Source organism: Rhinoderma darwinii, chromosome 4 (assembly GCF_050947455.1).
Source record: "Rhinoderma darwinii isolate aRhiDar2 chromosome 4, aRhiDar2.hap1, whole genome shotgun sequence".
NCBI lineage: Eukaryota > Metazoa > Chordata > Amphibia > Anura > Rhinodermatidae > Rhinoderma > Rhinoderma darwinii.
In genome coordinates, this window is record NC_134690.1 from 361,769,579 (window position 1) to 361,782,619 (window position 13,041).

Below are 13,041 nucleotides of genomic sequence, written 5' to 3' on the forward strand. Positions count from 1 at the left end.
ATAAACGCCAGAAGATAGGGCATGTCCCTTAATTGTCCAGCGAGCCGGTTTTTCCGCTCGCGGGAAAAAAACGCCTCCGCCTCCCATTGAAATCAATAGGAGGCATTTTCGGCCGTTTTTTGGCGCGTTTTCTGACGCGGTTTCCGCATCAAAAAACTCTGTGTGAACTGGCCCTTAGACTCATTCATGTATAGAATTTCATAACATTTAATTGATTTACTGCAATGAGAATATATTGTAGCATGACATTGATTGTAATAAAAAAAACAACTATCTCTGACAGGAGAGTGAAAGAACGTAGACCCAGTGCCAATAGATAGGACACATTACTGACTACAAAACACAATCACTGTATTTTGTGTAAAGAACAAAAGGTAGACGACGTAATGTACATTTTCAGAATGTGATGCTTTTTCAGGCTAGGAATCGGATTATCCGGAGTAATATAGCATTGTCCAGCTAATAGTCTCCCTGTTTTCACGACTTGCCCTAATGGATAGTATGGCGATCAGCCGGCAAAAGGACAGACTTGCATAATACAAAGATTTGTAAATGTTTCAAAGTCCAACCCCTTTCCCTTTTGGGGGTCCGGCTTCCACTCCAGACCAATCAAGATATAGTGGTCCCAGAACCAGTAGGGTAAAAAAAAAAAAGGTCTTCCTACCTGACGGATATTATATTGCTGCACTGTTCAGTCTTTTTTCAGAGCGATCACCAACTATCCATTATAGCAGAGAGAACGAGTAGACCACTTTGTTGACAGTGCTGTATTGTTTCGATTCGCTGCCCAATAAAGCACCATGGATATTCTGAAATTTGACGTTGACTAGTTCATTGCTAGTAATTTAAAAAAAACGTTGACATATGCTTTTTAAAGAATAAGATAGACGAAAGTCAGCCAAACCTACCAATTTTGTTGCAACCCGGTCAATAATCTAATGTGAATGGTGGTTTTTCCATTGCAGCTTGTCACGTCCCTGGTTGGGGGAAAGAGGAATCAGGCTTGTTAGATTTCAACATGCCTGATCTTTTATTTATGTGGGGATTTCGCTCTCCACTTTGAAATAAACGTAAGCTTGACTGGGCCAAGCATGCATGTTTATTTCAATGAAAAATTGGGCTCTCCCGCATGAACAAAAGATCAAGCATGTTCAATAGAATCTGTAACTTTAACTACCCTAAACTACTATAACCAGTATATAGGGGTCCAGACCCAGATTCAGAATATGTATATCTTTTGTCTACACGCTATCCTCCACTGCAATCCCGCAATCTACGCATGCGCTGAAGCCACTACGAGTCCTCAATGATATGCACCCGGTTTCGAGTCCTTGGTATGTACATTTCCAGCGCCCAGGGCCGCCATCAGGAATTTCTGGGCCCCATACAGCCAAGATGTCTGGGGCCCCCCTCCATTACCGGGGGTGGGCAACGGAAATTGTGGCACTCACGTGGGTATTTTCGTGCGGCAAATCTGCAGTGTAATACAGGACCAGCAAAGTAAATGAGATCAAGAAATCTCATTTACATGTCGCATTTTCTGCACAAAAACTGACCTGCGGTGCGTATTTGAAAATATGATACATGTCACTTTATCTTGCGTTTCCGCTTGCGAATTGTTTCTGACTAGTTTAAAAAAAAATAAAAAATCTGTAGCATAAAACCTGCACCTATTTCCGCATCAAAAAGTAAAAACCGCACCTAAAAATGTATAAAAAAACCGCACTATTAGGTGCAGATTTTACCTGCGGTTTTGATACGGATTTTGTGCACCAAATTCCTCAATGTGTGCGTTACAGAATTTGCTGGGGATTTACCGCAAATTAACCCTTTACATTGTAAAGGATGAAAATACATTACAATTCTGCAACATTAGGTTATGTTCACACAGCTTATTTTCTGCCGTTTTTCTGGCCGTAATCGTCTGATATATCAGAACAGAACACCTCCAAACATCTGCCCATTGATTTCAATGAGAAAAAAACGGCTGCGTAAAAAAACGGCCGCGAAAAAGTGCAGGTCATTTCTTCAGACGTTTCTGGAGCCGTTTTTCATTGACTCTATAGAAAAACAGCTCCAAAAACGACCGTAAAAAACACAGCGAAAAAAACGAGTTTGCTTAAAAAACTTCTGAAAATCAGGAGCGGTTTTCGCTTGAATATCTCCGTATTTTCAGACTGTTTTTGCTAATTATGTGAACATAGCCTAATAGGCATGCAGTTTATTTAACCCATTCCCTTCTCAGCCATTTTTTGGATTTTAACTTTTGTTTTTTCCTCTCCACATTCGAAAAGCTATTATTTTTTTTACTTGAGGGCTTGTTTTTTGCGGTGCAAGTTGTAGTTTTTCATGGCACCATTTATTGTGCCGCATAATGTACTGGGAAGCTGAAAAAAATTATTTGTGGGGTGAAATGCTGCACGTGCATGAGGTTTTGACAAACCCCATTCACATGAGTTGGGGCTTATTCAGACTAACGTGTTAATCGTCCGTGTGAAGGAGGTTATTTTTAATGGCCGTCACACGGCTGCGTGTATTTCTATGGGGTTATTCACATGGTCGTTGTTCTAACAGACCGTGTGAAGGGCCTGTAAAAAAAATAGGACATGTCCTATTTTTGTGCGTTTTCACGGATCCCTCAATAGACTCAAGTCTGTGAAAACGGGTCCCGAACGGCTGCAAATCGGCCGTTCTTCACGTCTGATTTCACACACGTTGGTCTGAATATCGCCTTAGGCCTTATTCACACGAACGTGTCCGTTTTGCACGCGCAAAAACGCTGCGTTTTGCGCGAGCAAAAGTTCGGTGTGTCAGCAGCATATGGTGTGTGGCTGCGTGATTTTCGCGCAGCCGGCATCATTATGACACTCTGTTTTGATGTTACAACACAGTAAAGAAGGAGGGGCTTTTAGGTTTCCCTTCTCTTCTTTACCTACTGTAGTGCGAATCACGCGTGTCGTGAAGTGCTTCCGTGTGCCGTGCGCGATTTGCACGCACCCAATGACTTCAATGGGTGCGTGCTGCGCGAAACACGGGCAAAGTATAGGACATGTCGTGAGTTTTACACAGCGGACACACGCGTCGTGAAATTCACTGACAGTCTGAACGGCCCCATTCACTAACATAAGTCTGTGCAACGCCCGTGAAAATCACGCTAGTAGCACGGACGTATAACACGTTTGTGTGAATAAGGCCTTATATTGTAATTTGTAGTGAATTTTCAGTGCACAATCAGCACCAAAAATAGGAGGCAAGCAAGCGGCCTTATTCAGACGTCCATGTTCGGTTTGTGAAATACGGAGCGTGTATCGGCCATATTTCCCGGACTGACCACAGTTCAGGGAGCCGGGTTTCTAGCATCACAGTCATCTATGATCATAGTCCCTCCCTTCCCATCGGAATACTGTCCCCGGTCCCGTACTGAAAGCATCATTACAATATGGGACAGTATTCCCGTGGAGAGGCAGGGACTCCCAGCAACACTGATAACTATGATGCTAGGAGTCCGGCTCCATGAATTGTGGTCAGCCTGGGAAATACGGCCGATACACGCTTCGTATGTCACGGACCGAACGCGGCCGTCTGAATAAGGCCTTAGTCTAGTTACACAGTGCGGTGAAATCCCATTTTTTTGACACAATTTTTGCAAAATCGCGGCAAAAACATGATTTGACCGCACTGTGAGAATATAGCCTAACAGCACTTTTTTTATGCAATTTTCGTAATTGCAGCACAAATCATGCGGTTTTGCAGCGATTTTTATATAATCGCGCCAAAACTGCGCCATTTTTGCCGCAAAAAAAAACCGCTAGGAAAACGAAAAAAAAACATCTTAATCAACTTTATACATACTACAAACGGGGTCAGGGGGATGGGAAGCAGGATGGATAGGGTAAAATACTCACCAGCCTGCAGGTCCGTTCAGCAGTGTAGAGGAGCTGGGGGGCGGGATCTTCACACGGAGCTTCAGCACATGCTGCATCTTCCCCGTCCAGTGAAGCTACAACAGGTATGCAGGGGGTGCCGCGGGCGTTGCTAGGGGGGTGGCGCGGGCGTTGTAAGGGGGGTGCCGTGGGTGTTGCTAGGGGCGGGGCGCCAGCGTTGCGAGGGGGGGGCCCGTGAGCGTTGCGGTGGGGGGGGCAAAAGTCCGAGGGGGGGGCAACGGCAGCCCGGCGGGCCCCTTTTCTTCATCCATGTGGCCGGGCCCCTGACGGGAGTACCAGTAATACCCCCCTGATGGCGGCCCTGCCAGCGCCAATCTTTGCCCATCCTCTGTTTGACACAAGCCCAACTTTCTGAGCAGTGTGTAGTATGGGCCCAGAGAAGGAGGATTATGAATATTCACAATGATGGGCAGGGAGGAGTAGGTGTGGATTTGGCTTTATTTATATAGAGCAAGCAGAACATTTTTGGGCAAACTGCGGGGGAATGCGCGTGAGTGAAAGTTTAAAAACGACATATTTGTATTCAGCGTCTCTAAAATGATCTAACCATTACATCAGTTTGAGGATGTAAGAAATTGTGACAGATTACATTAAGATAAATAACTGTTTGCTAATTGAGTGATCAGTGAACAGATATCAATATTTTAATATCAACATATGTCTCAACAGGAAAATGGTAATCAGGGTTAGACCACCAGCAAGTACGGATACAGGCCTCCCTACTGTGGAAATAGAGACTCCAAATTAACTATAGAAAACACTGAGAACAAAGGAGTCATAAACTATTAAGGTAAATTTGCCAATGGCATAGAAAAATAAACTTTATTAGGACAGTACAGATTACATATAATTAAAATTAGACTACAAAATCCAAGACCTGTACACCTCCCAAGTGGCATAAATGAACATAGAGGAAATACCTCTTATAAATGCAGCTCCGGGAAGAAGGAGATCGTTGAATCAAACAAGCAAGGGCTCAAACAAACATATTGTCGGTTCAATGTAATTGAATATCAAATAAAGGCAAAAACGCCAGAATATAAGTGAAATTGGGTCATATATTCATCCAGACTCAGTAACATTATAGGTAAATGATTAAATGCTGGACTCAGAAAATGGCAAAAAAATGTTTACATAAGCCCACATCAAGCAAGATATATCTTCCCAGCAAGTGAAGCTACAAGAGGAAAAGTAAGTAGAAAAGGTATCAGGTAAAAACCTATAGTACTACTAACCCATATAGTTCCTGTGGTTCAGTGACTTCCCGAGTACGGAAGGACCCCGACGCGCGTTTCGCGTGGATGGCTTTTTCAGAGGGGTATACTATCTTCGATCAAGTCCTTCTACCTTAAATATATTGTTTAATCTAGTCAGCTGGTACGGGTTGGCCAATGAAATCAAATAAATGCGGCCGTGCCTGTCAGACCGAAACATCGCGAGACTCGCACACCTGCCAGCCGAGTCCCCACCACGCATGCGTGGCTCCGGAAACCACGCACGCGCAGAGAGGCACAAACGGCAGACAGTGTCAGAGCCAGCGATGACGCGTATGACAGGCGGGGCCGATATACAACATCATAGGATGAAGTCAAAGTAAGTTTAAAAACCGAATACTGATGCTACAAAGTTATATGCTGCAATAATTTAGTGCAGACATAAAAGCACATATCGATCCATAAAGGTTCTCACTAGAGATAGTCATAATAAGATCAGTATGAAAATCGACATAATAGAGCGGGATCGCAAAAAGTGTATAAAATAGCTAGTGAACACCCAGAGTGCTGTGATGAGTAAATAAATACAATAATAAAAAAGAAAGAAAAAGAAAACAGTTCATCAGTAAAAGCAAACCAATAAGAGATGAATATAAAAATAAATGAAATAAGTGCACAAAATACAATCCATGTTATAATGACATATATATATAATATTATCAGCATACTGATGCTGAATTTGAACAATAATGGGAAAAAACCCAAATTTAAGAGAGTCCCACTCGTTAAAGCGGAACACATTATGTGTTAGTTACACCTATATCCCAGACTGTCAACAAATAGACATAAAAGAATAACGAATATATAAATAATTCCAAAAAAATAGAATACAGTGAATTATCCCACGACGTGTGGAGATGATTTCAGGCAGATCCAAATAGTGAGAATCAGCGTCTCACAAGCAGTAGAACAGATGTTTCACAAAATATGTCGATCAATACGGCCGTGCCTGTCAGACCGAAACATCGCAAGACTCGCACACCTGCCAGCCGAGCCCCCACTACGCATGCGTGGCTCCGGAAACCACGCACGCGCAGAGAGGCACAAACGGCAGACAGGGTCAGAGCCGGCGATGACGCGTATGACAGGCAGGGCCAGTATACAAAATCATGGGATGAAAGCCAAAGTAAGTTTAAAGACCGAATTCTAATGCTGCAAAGTTATATACTGCAGTAAAAAATCTAGTGCAGATATAAAAGCACATATCGATCCATAAAGGTTCTCACTGGAAATAACCATAATAAAATCAGTATGAAAGTCGATATAATAAGACGGGATCGCAAAAATTGTATAAGATGGCTAGTGAGCACCCAGAGTGCTATTAATGACATATATATATTATATTAACAGCATACTAATGCTGAATTTAAACAATAATGAGAAAGACCCGAATTAAGAGAGTCCCACTCGTTAAAGCGGAACACATTATGTGTTTGTTACACCTATATCCCAGGCTGTCAACAAATAGACATAAAAGAATAACGAATATATAAATAATTACAAAGAATTATAAAATACAGTGAATTATCCCACGACGTGTAGAGATGATTTCAGGCAGATCCAAATAGTGAGAATCAACGTCTCACAGGCAATAGAACAGATGTTTCACAAATATGTCGATCATGGATCAATGTAAATATATTCAGATCAGAAAGAGGCCAAAGTAGAAGACTAGAAGGAGAAAATATAAAAATTAATAGACATACAGTTTAAAAACACAAACAAAATAAAAAATGGTAGAGGGATTACAAAAATGACGCAAAACTGAGTGTCTCATTCAAACCAACAGGGGCCATGGTTCCAAGCGTGATAATCCACTTGCACTCCCTCTGAGCTAGCAATTTCTTGGTATCCCCACCTCTAATGCCACATATCACCCTATCTATACCCCAAGCTTTGAAAGATCTTGGGTCGCATGCATGATACATTTTAAAATGTCTGGGGATTGTTTTCAGTAAAGTGAGATCATCAATTTCCCTAGCGGCGACTATGTCGCGCACATGTTCCCTAATTCGAATCCGTAATTGTCTTGATGTCAGACCGATATATACCTTTGAACAGCCACATGTGGCATAGTATATAACGTTCGTCGTACTACAAGATATGTAGTATCGGATTTTAAATTCTCTGTTGTCAATCATAGAGGAAAAATTTGATGTGCGGACCATATTTGTGCATGCCACACAGTCGCCGCATGGGTAGCAGCCAAGTCTGGGGTTTTTTGTTGCAAATAGGTTGCATTCTTTTGGCACATAGTGGCTTTTTACCAGCATGTCTTTCAAGTTCATGCTCCTACGTGCTGTCATTAATGGCTTTTTCGATAATTTATCAGCCAAGGTAGGTTCAGAGTGTAAAATTGGCCAATGTTTTTCCAAAGCAGATCTCATTGCCTGCCACTGATTGTTGTATGTCGCAATATATCGAATGCTAGTGTCATCACTTTTTTTAGTGGCGTTCGATTTTGGTGGGTGTAAGATTGAATTACGATCCGTAAACTTTGCCCTTCTATATCCCTTCTTTATGCTTCTATGACTGTATCCCCTATCACGGAACCTCTCCTCCAGGTCTCTTGATTGCCTCTCAAAATTACCATTTGATGAGCAAATACGCCTCATTCTTAGGAACTGACCAATAGGGACGGCCCCAATCGTGGACTGACTGTGGGCAGATGTAGCATGAAGCAAGGAGTTAACGGATGTCTTTTTCCGAAATACATCGGTCTGAAGACATCCTATGCTATCCACCTCAATGCTGATATCCAAAAACTCCACCTGGTGCTTGTCAAAAACATAGGTTAGTTTTATGTTCAGATCATTGGTGTTGAGACCCAGCATGAAGTGTGTGAGTTCAATCTCCGTCCCCTGCCAAATAAACAGAACATCATCTATATATCGCATCCAGCACTGCACATGGTCGGCGGCGTGCGCGCCGTCACCAAGGAAAACCTGCCTCTCCCAGAAGCCGAGAAACAGGTTCGCATATGACGGCGCACACGCCGCACCCATGGCAGTGCCCCGCTTCTGTAAATAAAAAATGTCCTTAAAAACAAAGAAGTTGTGCGTAAGAATATATTCTAATAATTCCACAATCAGTTCACAGGTAGGGCCGTCCCAATTGCTCATTCCCAAGAAGAGGCGTACAGCGGTGATCCCATCATCATGTCGGATGCTGGTGTACAGCGATTCGATATCAGCTGTCACCAGAAACGTATCAACGTCAAGGGTAACACCGTCTATCCTTCTCAAGACATCTGTTGTATCCCTAACGTGGGATGGTAAACATTCCACTAGGGGTTTGAGGTAGTGATCAATAAATCTGCAGATAGGGTCACACAGCCCCCCAATCCCTGATACTATAGGGCGTCCTGGGGGGTCTGTCATACTTTTGTGAACCTTCGGCAAGAAATAGAGCGTAGGTATCCTGGGGCATAGAACCATAAGACCAGTCAATATATTCTTGGGAATTAGACCTTTCTCAAAGGCCAGATTAAGAACCTTCGATAGCTCAGCTGAAAACTTGCCCACTGGATTATATGCCAATTTTTGATAAGTGTCTTTATCCCTCAGGTGCCTATACGCCTCCTTTTCATATTTATCGGTTGGCCATATCACAATGTTCCCACCTTTGTCCGCCGCCTTGTAAACAACATCCTCAAAACCTTGAAGTTCCTTCAGTGCATTACGTTGACATTTAGACAAGTTGTCACTTCTTCTATTTGAAGAAATGCATTTAAAGTCATTTATTACCATTTTAGTAAAGATCTCAACTTGCGGACATATGGACAAAGGTGGGAACCTTGCCGATCTGGGCACAACCGATTTGGGGAACCTACCTTGGTCAGTGGTAATTTGTTCCTGTAGGAGATCCTCAAGAGCCTTTAAAGCTTCCTTCTCCATTGCACTATTAAGTCCCAGATCTCCACCCGGTCTACTGTGTAGTTTTTTAAGGACTAACTTACGTGCAAAGAGGTAAAGATCTTTCATGGCTGAAAAAAAGTTAAAGGAATTACTCGGGGAAAACGTTAATCCCCTACTAAGTACGTCACATTGTGTTGCAGATAGGGAGTGCTTAGATAGATTTATCACCTGCAAAACGTTCTTGGGTTTCTTCCCCTGTTGGTAAGACGAGATCTCCTTACGTCTGGCCACCTGTCTCTCTCTATTCCTACGGGGGTAATTCATTTCATGGGAATTGAATCCTTCCTCATTACGTTTGGATCTCAAAGGGTTCTCACTAGATGTTGCAGATGAGAAGGATGTGGATCTTGATCTAGGTGTGGATCTTAGACCAGGCTTGCGCCATTTGTACATTTTACCCTCCAAAAAGTCGTTGTTATCTCTTTGAAATTTGGAAGATTTGACTGAGAGGATTTCTTGCTCCCATTTCTTAAAGTCCCCATCCAGATCTATATTAAGCTTTTCCAATTCCAAGTTTGAGAGGTCTTTTTTCAAGGTAATTTGTAACTCCTCTATTTCTTTTTCCAAATCTATCAGGGTTGTTTGGTTTCCTTGTGATAATAATCCCATAAAACCCCTGGAACACTCAGAGGCTAAACCCTCCCATTTGGACTTAAAAGTTTCATCCTCAATGGGGAAAGAGGGGAAGACCTGTACTCTCAAGCCTCTAGGTATTAGTCCCTTAGATAGATACTTTTCAAGGAACGCCCTGTTCCACCAGATTTTGGTTCTTTTTTTATGTAGCTCTTTGAACCTATTGATGCAATCCCTCATATTTCTACCATTAGTGTTTAAAATTGGATTTGCGTCTTCATTAAAAACCTCGTTTAATTGTGAAATCCAGGACTGATCTCGAGTCCTGAAGTCCATTTTAGGCCCGGAGCCAGCAGCTGTGAAAGATACACAGAAATACAATAATATCAACATATGTCTCAACAGGAAAATGGTAATCAGGGTTAGACCACCAGCAAGTACGGATACAGGCCTCCCTACTGTGGAAATAGAGACTCCAAATTAACTATAGAAAACACTGAGAACAAAGGAGTCATAAACTATTAAGGTAAATTTGCCAATGGCATAGAAAAATAAACTTTATTAGGACAGTACAGATTACATATAATTAAAATTAGACTACAAAATCCAAGACCTGTACACCTCCCAAGTGGCATAAATGAACATAGAGGAAATACCTCTTATAAATGCAGCTCCGGGAAGAAGGAGATCGTTGAATCAAACAAGCAAGGGCTCAAACAAACATATTGTCGGTTCAATGTAATTGAATATCAAATAAAGGCAAAAACGCCAGAATATAAGTGAAATTGGGTCATATATTCATCCAGACTCAGTAACATTATAGGTAAATGATTAAATGCTGGACTCAGAAAATGGCAAAAAAATGTTTACATAAGCCCACATCAAGCAAGATATATCTTCCCAGCAAGTGAAGCTACAAGAGGAAAAGTAAGTAGAAAAGGTATCAGGTAAAAACCTATAGTACTACTAACCCATATAGTTCCTGTGGTTCAGTGACTTCCCGAGTACGGAAGGACCCCGACGCGCGTTTCGCGTGGATGGCTTTTTCAGAGGGGTATACTATCTTCGATCAAGTCCTTCTACCTTAAATATATTGTTTAATCTAGTCAGCTGGTACGGGTTGGCCAATGAAATCAAATAAATGCGGCCGTGCCTGTCAGACCGAAACATCGCGAGACTCGCACACCTGCCAGCCGAGTCCCCACCACGCATGCGTGGCTCCGGAAACCACGCACGCGCAGAGAGGCACAAACGGCAGACAGTGTCAGAGCCAGCGATGACGCGTATGACAGGCGGGGCCGATATACAACATCATAGGATGAAGTCAAAGTAAGTTTAAAAACCGAATACTGATGCTACAAAGTTATATGCTGCAATAATTTAGTGCAGACATAAAAGCACATATCGATCCATAAAGGTTCTCACTAGAGATAGTCATAATAAGATCAGTATGAAAATCGACATAATAGAGCGGGATCGCAAAAAGTGTATAAAATAGCTAGTGAACACCCAGAGTGCTGTGATGAGTAAATAAATACAATAATAAAAAAGAAAGAAAAAGAAAACAGTTCATCAGTAAAAGCAAACCAATAAGAGATGAATATAAAAATAAATGAAATAAGTGCACAAAATACAATCCATGTTATAATGACATATATATATAATATTATCAGCATACTGATGCTGAATTTGAACAATAATGGGAAAAAACCCAAATTTAAGAGAGTCCCACTCGTTAAAGCGGAACACATTATGTGTTAGTTACACCTATATCCCAGACTGTCAACAAATAGACATAAAAGAATAACGAATATATAAATAATTCCAAAAAAATAGAATACAGTGAATTATCCCACGACGTGTGGAGATGATTTCAGGCAGATCCAAATAGTGAGAATCAGCGTCTCACAAGCAGTAGAACAGATGTTTCACAAAATATGTCGATCAATACGGCCGTGCCTGTCAGACCGAAACATCGCAAGACTCGCACACCTGCCAGCCGAGCCCCCACTACGCATGCGTTTTGAGGATGTTGTTTACAAGGCGGCGGACAAAGGTGGGAACATTGTGATATGGCCAACCGATAAATATGAAAAGGAGGCGTATAGGCACCTGAGGGATAAAGACACTTATCAAAAATTGGCATATAATCCAGTGGGCAAGTTTTCAGCTGAGCTATCGAAGGTTCTTAATCTGGCCTTTGAGAAAGGTCTAATTCCCAAGAATATATTGACTGGTCTTATGGTTCTATGCCCCAGGATACCTACGCTCTATTTCTTGCCGAAGGTTCACAAAAGTATGACAGACCCCCCAGGACGCCCTATAGTATCAGGGATTGGGGGGCTGTGTGACCCTATCTGCAGATTTATTGATCACTACCTCAAACCCCTAGTGGAATGTTTACCATCCCACGTTAGGGATACAACAGATGTCTTGAGAAGGATAGACGGTGTTACCCTTGACGTTGATACGTTTCTGGTGACAGCTGATATCGAATCGCTGTACACCAGCATCCGACATGATGATGGGATCACCGCTGTACGCCTCTTCTTGGGAATGAGCAATTGGGACGGCCCTACCTGTGAACTGATTGTGGAATTATTAGAATATATTCTTACGCACAACTTCTTTGTTTTTAAGGACATTTTTTATTTACAGAAGCGGGGCACTGCCATGGGTGCGGCGTGTGCGCCGTCATATGCGAACCTGTTTCTCGGCTTCTGGGAGAGGCAGGTTTTCCTTGGTGACGGCGCGCACGCCGCCGACCATGTGCAGTGCTGGATGCGATATATAGATGATGTTCTGTTTATTTGGCAGGGGACGGAGATTGAACTCACACACTTCATGCTGGGTCTCAACACCAATGATCTGAACATAAAACTAACCTATGTTTTTGACAAGCACCAGGTGGAGTTTTTGGATATCAGCATTGAGGTGGATAGCATAGGATGTCTTCAGACCGATGTATTTCGGAAAAAGACATCCGTTAACTCCTTGCTTCATGCTACATCTGCCCACAGTCAGTCCACGATTGGGGCCGTCCCTATTGGTCAGTTCCTAAGAATGAGGCGTATTTGCTCATCAAATGGTAATTTTGAGAGGCAATCAAGAGACCTGGAGGAGAGGTTCCGTGATAGGGGATACAGTCATAGAAGCATAAAGAAGGGATATAGAAGGGCAAAGTTTACGGATCGTAATTCAATCTTACACCCACCAAAATCGAACGCCACTAAAAAAAGTGATGACACTAGCATTCGATATATTGCGACATACAACAATCAGTGGCAGGCAATGAGATCTGCTTTGGAAAAACATTGGCCAATTTTACACTCT